The sequence below is a fragment of the Anabrus simplex genome, chromosome 2, assembly GCF_040414725.1.
Source record: "Anabrus simplex isolate iqAnaSimp1 chromosome 2, ASM4041472v1, whole genome shotgun sequence".
NCBI classification, from domain to species: Eukaryota; Metazoa; Arthropoda; class Insecta; order Orthoptera; family Tettigoniidae; genus Anabrus; species Anabrus simplex.
Genome location: NC_090266.1, coordinates 927,699,159 through 927,712,250, shown reverse-complemented (window position 1 = coordinate 927,712,250; position 13,092 = coordinate 927,699,159). Strand labels below are relative to the sequence as shown.

At 39.5% G+C, this 13,092-nt stretch overlaps 1 protein-coding gene across 1 annotated transcript in view; it reads left to right on the top strand.

Annotated features, from left to right (window-relative positions):
* The window catches only part of LOC136863191 (synergin gamma), a 236,612-nt gene that overhangs the window by 39,696 nt on the left and 183,824 nt on the right, over nucleotides 1-13,092 (top strand). The gene's annotated exons all lie outside the window — the stretch shown is intronic.

The window sequence follows — 13,092 nt, the reverse complement described above, 5'->3', positions numbered from 1 at the left end:
AGTTCATTCTATGTAAATTATGAAAGGTGGTTGGGAATGATATAGTGGATGAGCATGGTGGTATAAAGAAAGGTAGAGTGAAGTGAGATGTAGTGGAGGAGAATAGTGAGATAATGGAGTGATTGTAAGAAAATGAAATGTGATTGTAGTGGTGGTGGCTAAGAGTGAGTAAGTTATTAAGGGAATTGTAGTGCTGTTTTTGAGTGATTATTATAGTAGAGATAAGAGTGATTAAGTTATAGGTATGGTATGGTAATTATTGAAGGAGTAAGAAGTGGTGTTATAATTTAATGTGGAGGATGATTAAGAGATGGTGTTGGTAGTGCATAAAGAATGAAATTTGAAATGAATAGTGAATTTATTTAGAGTGATTGTGTGTCATAAGTTTAAATGAGATTGGAATGGTGAAGATTGCTATGAGTGAGTATGTATAGGAGATGGGTATGGTGATTTAAGTGATTACGGACTGAAATTTAAATGAGATGTAATGAATGTTGGCTGAAAGGTGTTTGGAGTTTGGCCTAAGAGTGATTAGAGCTGTTTGAATTATAAGTGAAGGTAACAGTGATTATGAAAGGTAATGGTAGTTGTTAAAGGTAGAGTGTGTGTCTTAAGTTTATATGAGACTGGAGTGTTGGGAAAGGAAAATATGAAGGTATTTTTGAGTGATGGCTGTGAGGGGTGATTATGTTCAAGAGATATATACTTGAACGAAAATCTGAATTAGTGAACTTTATTCTATGGGAAAGGAAAGTATGATGGTAATTTTGAGTGATGGTTGCTATGAGTGACTATGTTTAAGAGACGGGTAATGAGATTAAGTATGGTTTATTATGCTTGAACGAGAAGAGTTTGTTGTGGAGATTGAGCTGCACCCCCTCCCCTACCAACAACCTACCTCACCATAAAACAAACACGTCGGAAGATTCGAGGCGTGGACCGCGACTAGGAAAGGCCAAACACAGCCGTGAACTGGAAACGGTCCTCGTTTCAAAAAAGTAGAACAGGAATGAGACCAAAGCTACTAGCAATAAAATCCCAACTAAATTTAAATGAGGTTTTATTGATATAATAAAATAAAAAAGAAACAAGAAATGAAGCCAGCAATTAAAAACAAAGGATACGTACATGTGCAGAGCTCATCCAATTGAAGTCATAACACCGCGTGAGCACAGCTTTTTCAAACACCAAGCTTAAATTATTCATAAGACGGGGCTCACCGTCTCAATTGCAATCTTGCTACATAATGTGGTAATGTGAATACAATCCACACGGAACAACTCGGTCATTCTTTCTGCGAGATTAATAGAATTCATTATATACGCGTCTATTTAACTTCCACATTGTCACAACAATTACCACACAGATCAAAGCTCCCACGCAGCATGGAGAAGAAAAAAATGTCCATAGAAGGTAAAAATAAGATGCAAGAGATCACAACATAGCACAGAGTAACATATCTGGACCAAAGGAATAAAATTTAAACCCAAAGGGAATCACAAGCATGCCCATAGCCTGAATAAGAAAAGAACATGGCGGCCTCGTGGGCAAGCAAAAGGCCGTGATAGAAACCAAGGCAAAATAAATATCACTGTGCCGGCAACAAACATGAGGCACAGAAACAAGATTAAAATATAAAATGAGCTGACCGATACGTCATCCTTTCTCCCCTTTCACACACCAGCACACACCCAAACATTCAGACATTGCTGGTATTGGCAAACAATCTGAGCAGTTGCTCAAGTTAATAAGTTGAACACAATCTCATATAGTATGACTCTCATGGTCACACACAAAAGGTCTCACATGTCAGAGATAGAGCGTGCATGGTGCAGGCAATTAGCAATAGGATAATAGTGACTCAGTGGTCACACATAAACCCATCAGCTCACGCACTCCCTACGACATGAATGGATCTCCGCGTCGACACGCAGGGCATACATTCATTGATGGCGAAAAACTTCACAATGTAGTGCACGTAAATAAAATCAATCAGAGACCCAACTAACATCATAATTCAATCACAATAAAGACAACTAGCACGCAGCTCATTCATGCAACAGAGCAGAAGGATGCGTATCAATCAGTCATTATTAGAAGAGGCGAACGGTACAATTTAACCGTAGAAATAATATAAATACAAGGATTACCATACCTGTAATATCAATAACCAAAGTAACAAGAAGGATGGTAGTACGGTTCAAGTTTAAATCTATTGAAAACCCATTTATGGCATAAAAACGCCACTCCAATCTGTGAGGGGTCCACGTTTTTATTCCGCACACATAGCAATGCTAAGAATCGCTCCAAAGAGATAAAACTACCCTTTCGCCGAAAGAATGGTCTGATGATATAGATGTTGATTCCCATAGGGAATCTGAAATATTTGTCCTGAATGAACAAATTTATAATACCAATATAAATGGTCCGTTATTGGACATTATAAATTTTCCAGCTAGCTCATTCTTGGTTGCCAGCGTTTCGCCCTCGTGTGCTAGGGTGGGCTCATCAGTTGGTACCTAGCACACTTACCAATACGCTGGCTAGTGCATACCGTGGAGGCCACTGCGTAGGCTAACTGGAGCCACCGGCAGTGCCAATGCACTAAGAGACTTTGTCTCATCACTAAAAATTGATGCCTGCTTGGCCATCAGATGATATAGATGTTGATTCCCATAAGGAATCTGAAATATTTGTCCTGAATGAGCAAATTTATAATACCAATATAAATGGTCCGTTATTGGACATTATAAATTTTCCAGCTAGCTCATTCTTGGTTGCCAGCGTTTCGCCCTCGTGTGCTAGGGTGGGCTCATCAGTTGGTACCTAGCACACTTACCAATACGCTGGCTAGTGCATACCGTGGAGGCCACTGCGTAGGCTAACTGGAGCCACCGGCAGTGCCAATGCACTAAGAGACTTTGTCTCATCACTAAAAATTGATGCCTGCTTGGCCATCAGATGATATAGATGTTGATTCCCATAGGGAATCTGAAATATTTGTCCTGAATGAGCAAATTTATAATACCAATATAAATGGTCCGTTATTGGACATTATAAATTTTCCAGCTAGCTCATTCTTGGTTGCCAGCGTTTCGCCCTCGTGTGCTAGGGTGGGCTCATCAGTTGGTACCTAGCACACTTACCAATACGCTGGCTAGTGCATACCGTGGAGGCCACTGCGTAGGCTAACTGGAGCCACCGGCAGTGCCAATGCACTAAGAGACTTTGTCTCATCACTAAAAATTGATGCCTGCTTGGCCATCAGATGATATAGATGTTGATTCCCATAGCACACGAGGGCGAAACGCTGGCAACCAAGAATGAGCTAGCTGGAAAATTTATAATGTCCAATAACGGACCATTTATATTGGTATTATAAATTTGCTCATTCAGGACAAATATTTCAGATTCCCTATGGGAATCAACATCTATATCATCTGATGGCCAAGCAGGCATCAATTTTTAGTGATGAGACAAAGTCTCTTAGTGCATTGGCACTGCCGGTGGCTCCAGTTAGCCTACGCAGTGGCCTCCACGGTATGCACTAGTCAGCGTATTGGTAAGTGTGCTAGGTACCAACTGATGAGCCCACCCTAGCACACGAGGGCGAAACGCTGGCAACCAAGAATGAGCTAGCTGGAAAATTTATAATGTCCAATAACGGACCATTTATATTGGTATTATAAATTTGCTCATTCAGGACAAATATTTCAGATTCCCTATGGGAATCAACATCTATATCATCTGATGGCCAAGCAGGCATCAATTTTTAGTGATGAGACAAAGTCTCTTAGTGCATTGGCACTGCCGGTGGCTCCAGTTTGCCTACGCAGTGGCCTCCACGGTATGCACTAGCCAGCGTATTGGTAAGTGTGCTAGGTACCAACTGATGAGCCCACCCTAGCACACGAGGGCGAAACGCTGGCAACCATGAATGAGCTAGCTGGAAAATTTATAATGTCCAATAACGGACCATTTATATTGGTATTATAAATTTGCTCATTCAGGACAAATATTTCAGATTCCTTATGGGAATCAACATCTATATCATCTGATGGCCAAGCAGGCATCAATTTTTAGTGATGAGACAAAGTCTCTTAGTGCATTGGCACTGCCGGTGGCTCCAGTTAGCCTACGCAGTGGCCTCCACGGTATGCACTAGCCAGCGTATTGGTAAGTGTGCTAGGTACCAACTGATGAGCCCACCCTAGCACACGAGGGCGAAACGTTGGCAACCAAGAATGAGCTAGCTGGAAAATTTATAATGTCCAATAACGGACCATTTATATTGGTATTATATTGAAAGAATGGTCTTCCGTGCTCATGACCGAGGGAGCTGCCCTCTCTATTACAATCATGGAAACACTTAAGTCAATTGAGGTGAGGCCGATACAAGCTATTTACAATATGGGAAACATCATTTATATGAACATGCCATATTAGCATGGCTCAAGATGAAGTTAGATAATGATTACTGGTAACAAGGAAGTAGTTCATGTAGAAAATGCAATGTTAGGAGAATGTGGCACACTAACGTGGCAGGTGTAGTAATGTTAAGGCTAGGTCAGCAAATCTGATTAGGTCAAGAGAGAGGAAGGTGTAAAGTGGGGAATGTACGAGGTTTGCGAGTCCAGCCATGAGAGATGTGAAGGTCTTTAACCTTCTTGTGCGGATCTGCCGATGTTTTATTTTATTTTATATTATTTTTACCCAGTTGCCATATTGTCATGGCTATCGGATCTCTGGAAGGGAGTCGACCGTGGGCCATTTGATTCTAATTATTATATTGTTTTGTTGTATGTTTGCTTATTTGTCATTTGTCTAGTAAGTGGAGTTGGAAGAGCTTGTTTAGGGATAGATATTCCACAGGGTCTAAGCGAGGAAAACTCTGTACAGACTCTTGGAAACAAAGTAATAAATAAATAAATAAATAAATAAATAAATAAAGAGTAGCTTATTCCAGGTAAAAAGAGGCCTAGATCTGAGGAATACATGTTTTATTGTGATGGCTCTGATAGAAAAATAATATGAGATGTTGTAAACAACTTCTGTCTGATGCTGAAAATTGTTCGTAGAGCAACTTAGCTACCAACAGCGGTAAAGAGAAAATAAACTTTCCATGGAATAAGACGTTCAAGTTGAAGAGATGCCGCAGTATAAGGAAAATACTGATTGGTCCCAACATATTGCTTATTGGTGAGGTAACTATATGACGCATGCAAATTTACTGTTCTCAGAACGGGCATGTCATGTATATTGATGAGTCTTGATTCAACAGTAACCTTGCATTTAATAAATATTGGACTGAGCGAGTTGACTATGCAGTTTGGGTCACATACTGTGAGTTTGCATTTGGGAGACAGTGAATTCAAACTCCACTGTCGGCAGCATTGTAGACCGTTTTCCTTTGTTTCCCATTTCCATACCCGAAAATGAATTAAGGCTACAGTCACTTTCTTCCAGTTCAATCCTGTCTTTGCCATAAGACCTGCCCGTGTCAGTGTGATGTAAAAAAACGCTTAAAATGCTGACAGAGTGAGAGTATTCAACCAGCAAGAGCTCTTCAAACAGGCTGATGGTCCCCCGTGCTGGTTTTAAGAGTGGGTTTATCAATGGTGGAAAGCAGGAAGGACTGCAGGAAATTATCATGGCCAGGTGAATGGGGTAATTTTTTATAAATTGGCGAGTGAGAAACTCCTCCCTAATCTCCCCTCCAAAGGGGTTACAGTAATTGACAATGCGCTTTACTACAGTACTGAAGAAAACAAAGTACCCTCTTTGTTTGGTGTTAAAAGTGATGGGGGTGAAATGGCTATAAGAAAACAAAGTGATTTTTTATTAAGTAATGAAGGAACTTCAGCTTTTTGAACTGATTAAGGAGTTCAAAAATCTAGGAAAGAATACTGGTTCAGTGAATTACTGAGACTGTATGGACACGTGGTTCTACACTTGCTCCCTTACATGTGTGAACGCAAAGCCATCGAACTGGCTGGGTCAAAATCAAAAGAACTGTGCGATAGCAAAACATTGGGTAACACCTTATTAAGGAAGCTGCAGGAAGTGATAGCGAATGCTATCAACATCTATGACACTCATCGTCTGGAAAGAATTCGATCAACATAACATCACACTGATAAACGAGTTCTGCAAAAAAGATAGTTTGTTAGGAGATGCCATATAGACAGTTATGTTGTACGCTTGCTAGTTACAGCATATCAATATATGAATCACTGTAATGGAAAAATCAGATAGATTCATCCATAATTCATTTGAGTGTTCACATGTCTGATCAGGGGAAAGACAGAACTCTGCAAAGTGCAAGCCAGTGTTATCGTGTAGCAGTTGAGAGTTGATTGGTCTTCGTAGCACAGGAAATTCATGCTTGCAGCCACATTCCTCATCCTTGCATTCTTCTGATCTCCCAACAGTACCTTTGAAGCCCCATTCATATGGGCATTTCACTGTCTGTCAGATTTCTAGGTGCTCATTGACTCTCGAAAATATTACCTAGAAAAGGGTGATGACCTTCATCATTGTTTCCATCCGTACATTGTTTGACGGGATGAAACTTGAATCCTATCCTGTGCCAAATTCTTAATCTCTTTATTACAATTACAGCTTGCATTGACTCTTAATAAACTCAATATACTTAAGGTTCGGACTTCTGCTAGTGGGTTTTCCTTATACATTTCCCTCCAAATCTGAATGAAATCCATTTTTCAATTAATAAGTATATTTACTCATTATTTAAAAATGAAGGTAACTGAGAGTGGCTGCTTTCATTTTGAAAATTGTTATTGCCTGGAAGAGGAAACTGGCTTGAGAAATTTTATGTGAGATTTAATTTCTTTCTTCCAATGAATTGTCTTCATTTACTTCATAATCAGACTATGTGACAGCAGCTATTCTGTGTTCTTATTGATTTCCTCTGTGTATTGTTTCATACTTGGTCCAGATATAGTTCATATTTCAAGTCATGGGACCTGTTCTAATCCTGGATCTAGATAATTAGAGTTACATACTCTTCCACATAGGTTATTAGCAGGCTGATGACCTTGGTGGTAGGCCCATTTAAACACCACCACCACTGTATTAGGCAGCTCTCTCTGTCTCTCATGCTTCACCATAAATTAAGTAACAACTGCAGTTCATTTGTAAAATGTTTCATTTTTTGCTCTGATACAATTTTAATATTTATTGTCCAAGTTAAATGTTTGTCTGGGATGACTCAGAGAAAGCAAAATGAACAGTGCAAAAGCAGATACAGAAAATTTTCATAAAGTTGGTCTGGAAAAGTAGGAAGAACATATAATTCTCTCGTATCAGTAGAGCCTGGATTTATAAGAAAAATCAAACTGTGAAATAAGCAAGCAAACATTCATGAAAAATGGAAAAATAAGCACCAAAGTAAGCAAAGATGACCCGACACCTGCGAGCGCATAAAGGGAAAAGAGAAAGAAGAAGAACTAAGCAAAGATAAAGCTACAAAATGTGATGAATTATTTCTTTTGCAGAACTCTTATTCAAGGCTGGTACAATATATAAGGAATTCCATCCTAAGATTTTTTTTTTTTGTACGAAGCTCCTGCACCTGTCAGCGAAGAATGATTTGTGCAGTGAAGATGTTCTTGATGTCACAAATGCAAATTGAAAGCACCACAGTTCTTCTTTGGTGAACTCCTTCTCAGTATCTGTCTCATGAAGTTTTTTGAGAAATTTGACAGTGTTTTGTTACCAGGATTTTTCAGTAATACCTTGGACAAAGCTTGTCGAACAAAGTTCTACAATAACCAAGTCAAAACTGAAAAGAAATGGCTTTAGCTATTTAAACTTTGTTTTTTAATCAACACTGTGAGTTTCTAAACACAATGTTACTGAAATTTCATCTGTCAGAGAAAGTGAATGTTAAAAGAAACCCTTTCAAGCTTCTAACTGTGTTATAGTGTCAGGAAAAATGGTTATGGATGTACTGTATCTTTTCTTGGATATTGTTTTTATTGAAACATTCCTGGGCTGTTGCAGTGCTGGCTGCGTCATCCCCATTTAAGGAATACAGAACTGTTTTCACTTCACTGAAATGTTCTGCGTAGTACTACACAGTCCAAAACCACAAACCCTGTCGAGTTAAAGCTGGCTGGGAAGGCAAAGACAAGGATGGAATTGGTTTGCAGAATATTTGAATACTAATTGTTGACTTCACAAAAACGTTCTTCATGCTGGAGACAAGAAGATTCACCGGGTGAGTTGGCCGTGCGGTTATGAGCGCGCAGCTGTGATCTTGCATCCGGGAGATCGTGGGTTCGAACCCCAATGTCGACAGCCCTGAAGATGGTTTTCCGTGGTTTCCCAATTTCACACCAGGCAAATGCTGGGGCTGTACCCTAATTAAGGCCACGGCAACTTCCTTCCCATTCCTAGGCCTTTCCTATCCCATCATCGCCATAAGACCTATCTGTGTCGGTGCGACGTAAAGCAAATAGCAGAAAAAAAGAAAAGAAGAAGAATGTCTTTGTACAGGATTGTAACAGTAAGCAAGGCATGTCACGTGAACTAAATTAAGGTAATCGACTTTTTATCCAGCTCCAGCTTTAACAATACAGTGGAAGTCCGTTATAGCGAGAATTCATAACAGCGAAAATTTTACTCGCTATAGCGGATTGTCGTTATATCAGATTTTTGTATAAAAGTCGGAAAACCCGCCATGCGCATTAAAATCGGTATGAAACTGCAATCAGTTTGTTCAAAACTTGCATTTCCGCAGATGATATCCACACTACAGCTTACTTGTTATTTTTCGAAATCCGATACTACATGAAAGTGTATGTTTAATTTCATTCTGAAAAAAATATAGTACCGTATTTCTTCGAATCCCAGATGAACCCCACTTTTTCCTTCAAAAAATTCAAATCAGGCTCAAAAAGTACTTTGTAAATTCATAATATGAATGCCTTGTTGTACAGTAGGCCTACGCATTTTTAGACAATTTTTAGACGCCGAACATTGACTTTCGTCATGCTGTATTTCTTTTTTTATGCGACTGCACAATTATTCTTTATTTCGGCGGGTTTAAGGACCATTAACTTGAAATTGGCATCATAATACCGAAGAGAACCTGTTGAAAATTTGCTGGCAATACCTATTCCATGCGTCTCTACAACACGATGATCCATCGGGAAATTATTCTTGCTGTCTATAAAACTGTTACTTTTACTCAGTGTCTGATATAACCGGCTACCGCTGCACGCACTTCTCGCTTGCCAGGTTCGGCCAAATTCAGCGGCTAGCGATGTATAGGCCTAATCGCGGACGTTGAAAATCAACGAACGAGTTTAGTGTGCCACAGTATGGTTATTCCGCCCTTGCGTTTTTCGTGCACGTACCTCACAATTTTATCTTCGACTTTTATAAAGCGTCCTTGTTGCCGACCACTGAATGCATTTTTTTTTGTAGTACGCATTTTTTTAGCGCTTTGTCTTCACACTAATGCCAAATATTGGCTTTAATTAGGCCTATGCTATGCTGTATTGCCAAATATTGGCTTTAATTAGGCCTATGCTATGCTGTATTTTCTTGCGGCTGCACAAATATTCTACATTTCCGAGTGTTCAGTAACCATTAACTTAAAATTGGCGTCATAATATCGACTAGAACCCGTTGAAAATTTGCTGGCAATACCTTTTCCACGTATCTGTACAATACGACTATCCATCACGAAAATATTCCTGCTGACTATAAAACTTAGTTTTACTAAGCGTCATGTAGCCTACAATAGACGCGTTATAACTCTGCCACTGAGTAACCATTGCCTTTCTAAGAATTTGCATGTTTTGATGCCATTCTGCACATTTGAGAAACGTTTTTGTAGAGGCTAATATAACGCCATTCTCTCTTCACTATTTCTTGAGATCCAGTGATGTTGTTACACACAGGCACTGCACATCCGGTTGTCGCGGCTAGCGATGTATAGTAGTAAAGAGGCAGTCGTTTATTATCAACGAGTTCTGTGCGCGTGAGAAAAGAAGCAGCGTGGTTACCGCGGTAGTTGCCAGTCGTATCCATTACTGTTAGGCTGCGAATGCAACAACCCTTGAGTTTTCGCATGAGATTGTGAGAAAAAAAGTCTTGGATTCGGAGAAATACGGTATCACTTTAGAGATTTCTGTGGCAAACACCTCAGTTTTCTTTCTGAAAAGCATCACCTAACCTAACCAAACATGTATCATGAAAACATATTTGAAACACATCTAGAGAAGCGATAACCTCCTCGCTAAAAATTTACATGTAAATAGCCTTTCCGAAATTTAACTACGCGCGAGGAGAAGATATGAAATATCCTCTGAAATCAGTGATGTACTCTGCCATATCTTGAGGTGTATCACATTCTTACTTAATTTCCGTATATAACATTAAAAGTAAGATATCGTTTACTTCAGTCTTAATTTTTAACGAGTTAACAACCTTATCGGACACGTTATTTACGCATTTATTACGAAAATATGTTCTCTTTCATTTCGAATTTTCTTTACGGAACAGCTGTCGACGGGTAGTACTAATCGACTCCGACATCGCCTTCGAATGTCGACAAGAGAACTCACTAGTGCACAAAGCGAGGAAACGATGCCGAAGGTAATCCATCGCATGCAATATCATTGCTGGGGTGCATAAAAATCGGTAACGGAAAAATCGCGCGAGCTTAATCACTCGTAATAACGGATGCACCAGTGATAGGGCTCTCGCTGTAACCAAAGGATGATACACAGTTTAATATAGGAATTTTGAAGGGACAGAAAAAAGTCGTTGCTATAACGGATTTCTCGTTATATCCCTTTCAGACCGAGTACGCACAATTGTGCGGGTTCATATTTTAGTTATCCCTGACCGTATTTGATGTTTTTTCGGCGCTACACCGGACTGCAGTGATTGTGCAGGATACGTGGCGTGTATTTCAATTGATTTTAGTATGCGCTTGACCGCCAGGGCGAAGGAAGAAGAGTTTAAAAAGCACAGTTGATCGGCGAGATGGCAAGAAGCAGTAGTGCCGAAAGTAAGTATTTATTTACTGCGTTTATATTAATCTAGAAGCTATACTGAATACCGGAATATATTCAATGAAGTGTGTACATTGGTTAGTGAACGTAAATTTTGAAGCTACACCATCGTACGTGATACGAGGTTTTGAATTTTGATACGTACAATTGTGTGGGTCCTGTTTTTCGGATGTTAGTTTTTATTTTGTAAAATAAACTATTAATATGTGTATTGAGGAGCATTTTAGTCAGTTCTTGACGTACAAACAACAATTCACACCTCCAGTTTTCTTTCAGGTCTGAAAGGGATATGCCGTACTCGCTATAGCGGAATTCTATTGTATATGGAGCAGGATCACTGAGAAATAAAAATACATTGTGTTACTTTATCCCTTCTGGCCACAAGAAATCTAATGAGTCATTGAAAAATTTTGGAGATTTACTCAGTCAAGAATGTGCATATTAAAAAAGAATGGTCTGCTGCTTACATAGTACCAGTTACGGCAGTGCGCATGCACTCTTTTGGTGAATCTGTGGTTTAATCTATGGAAATCCATAATTTTTTTTGTAGTCCGATTCATCCCAAATATTACAAATTACATTTTGAAAATTGTGGGGCACATAGTTTATGTGCAATGTACAAGGCACATTTATTAAGTTAGTAGCAACATCTTTCCTTTTCTTCCAGAGAAACATCATTATTTTGAGGGCATTTTCTTTTCTTTGTATTCTGCTCACTTTAAACTACTTATCCACATAGTCACCACCATTATTAAGGCATCTGTCATAACGAGGCACCAATTTTTTTATACCTTTGTCATAGAACAATGCCGCCTGTGATGAAAGCTATGTCTGTACGCCTTCTTTGAGACCATAATCAGTCGTCATCGAAAAGCTTGCCACCAAGGGACTTCTTTAGGTGAAGGAAAAGATGGAAATCACTTAGCGTGAAATCAGGATTGTGTGGGGGGAGTGCTGCCATTGTTCCTCACCAAATGAGGTGATGAGGTCCTGGATTTGATTGGCTGTGTGCAGTCTGGTATTGTCTTGAAGCAAGATGATTCCATGGGAAAGTGTTTTATGCCTGTTGTTCTGAATCGCATGACTCAGATTTTGTAGTGGCATGCAGTGGCCATCTTTGTTGATTGTTGCATTCTGAGGCAAGAATTCAATGAACAAAATGCCTTGTCTCCTCCAGAAAACCATGCAGTTGATCTTCCTGGTGGAAATTGTTTGAATTTTTACTTCACTGGTGATTTTGAATCGCACATCAAGTATTCAAGGATTACTGCTTTGATTCAGGAGTAATGTGATCATTCATGTCTCGTCTCCTGTAGCATTGTGGTTTAAAAACATCACCACCTTCCTTAGCATATTGTGTATGAAAGGCCAATGCATTGCCTAGTTGTTTGGTCTTATGTTCTTCAGAGTTGTTTTGGCCCCATCGTGCACACAATTTCTGAAATTCTATGTGATCTGTCACAATATGGTAGAGAATGGACCTTGAACATTGTGGGAAAAGTAGAGAGAGTGAAGAAATTGTGTACCGTCTGGCCTTATGAACTTTTTGCTTCAATTGCAAACACTGAATCGTCTGTAACGGCAGACAGTCGGCTGCTCCGCAGGTTGTCATGTACATGTTGACAATCTTCATTGAACATTCAAACCCATTTCTTCACCATTCCATCCGTCATTGCACCTTCACCATGCACCTCACACACTTGGTGATGAATGCCAGCTGGTTGAATGTTTTGTGTATTCAAGAAATGAATCACAGACTGTATCTCACAGTCGGCTAGTTGATCTATTGTCTTGAACATTTAAACACTCACTACAAGATGGCCACACTGTGTGGATGTGTCCAACTTTGCATGTTGCGTGTTAACAGATGAAGGAAGCCATTGCACATGCTTAACATTGCAACTGCAGCTCTGAATTGGAAATATATGGAAATGGTACTTACTAAGAAAGGTTCTTCATAGATTTGTCTGGTATCCTTCTGTTTTCTAAAAATATCCGAAGCTGCACATTATCATTTTCCACAACAGATCTTCAGAACTCA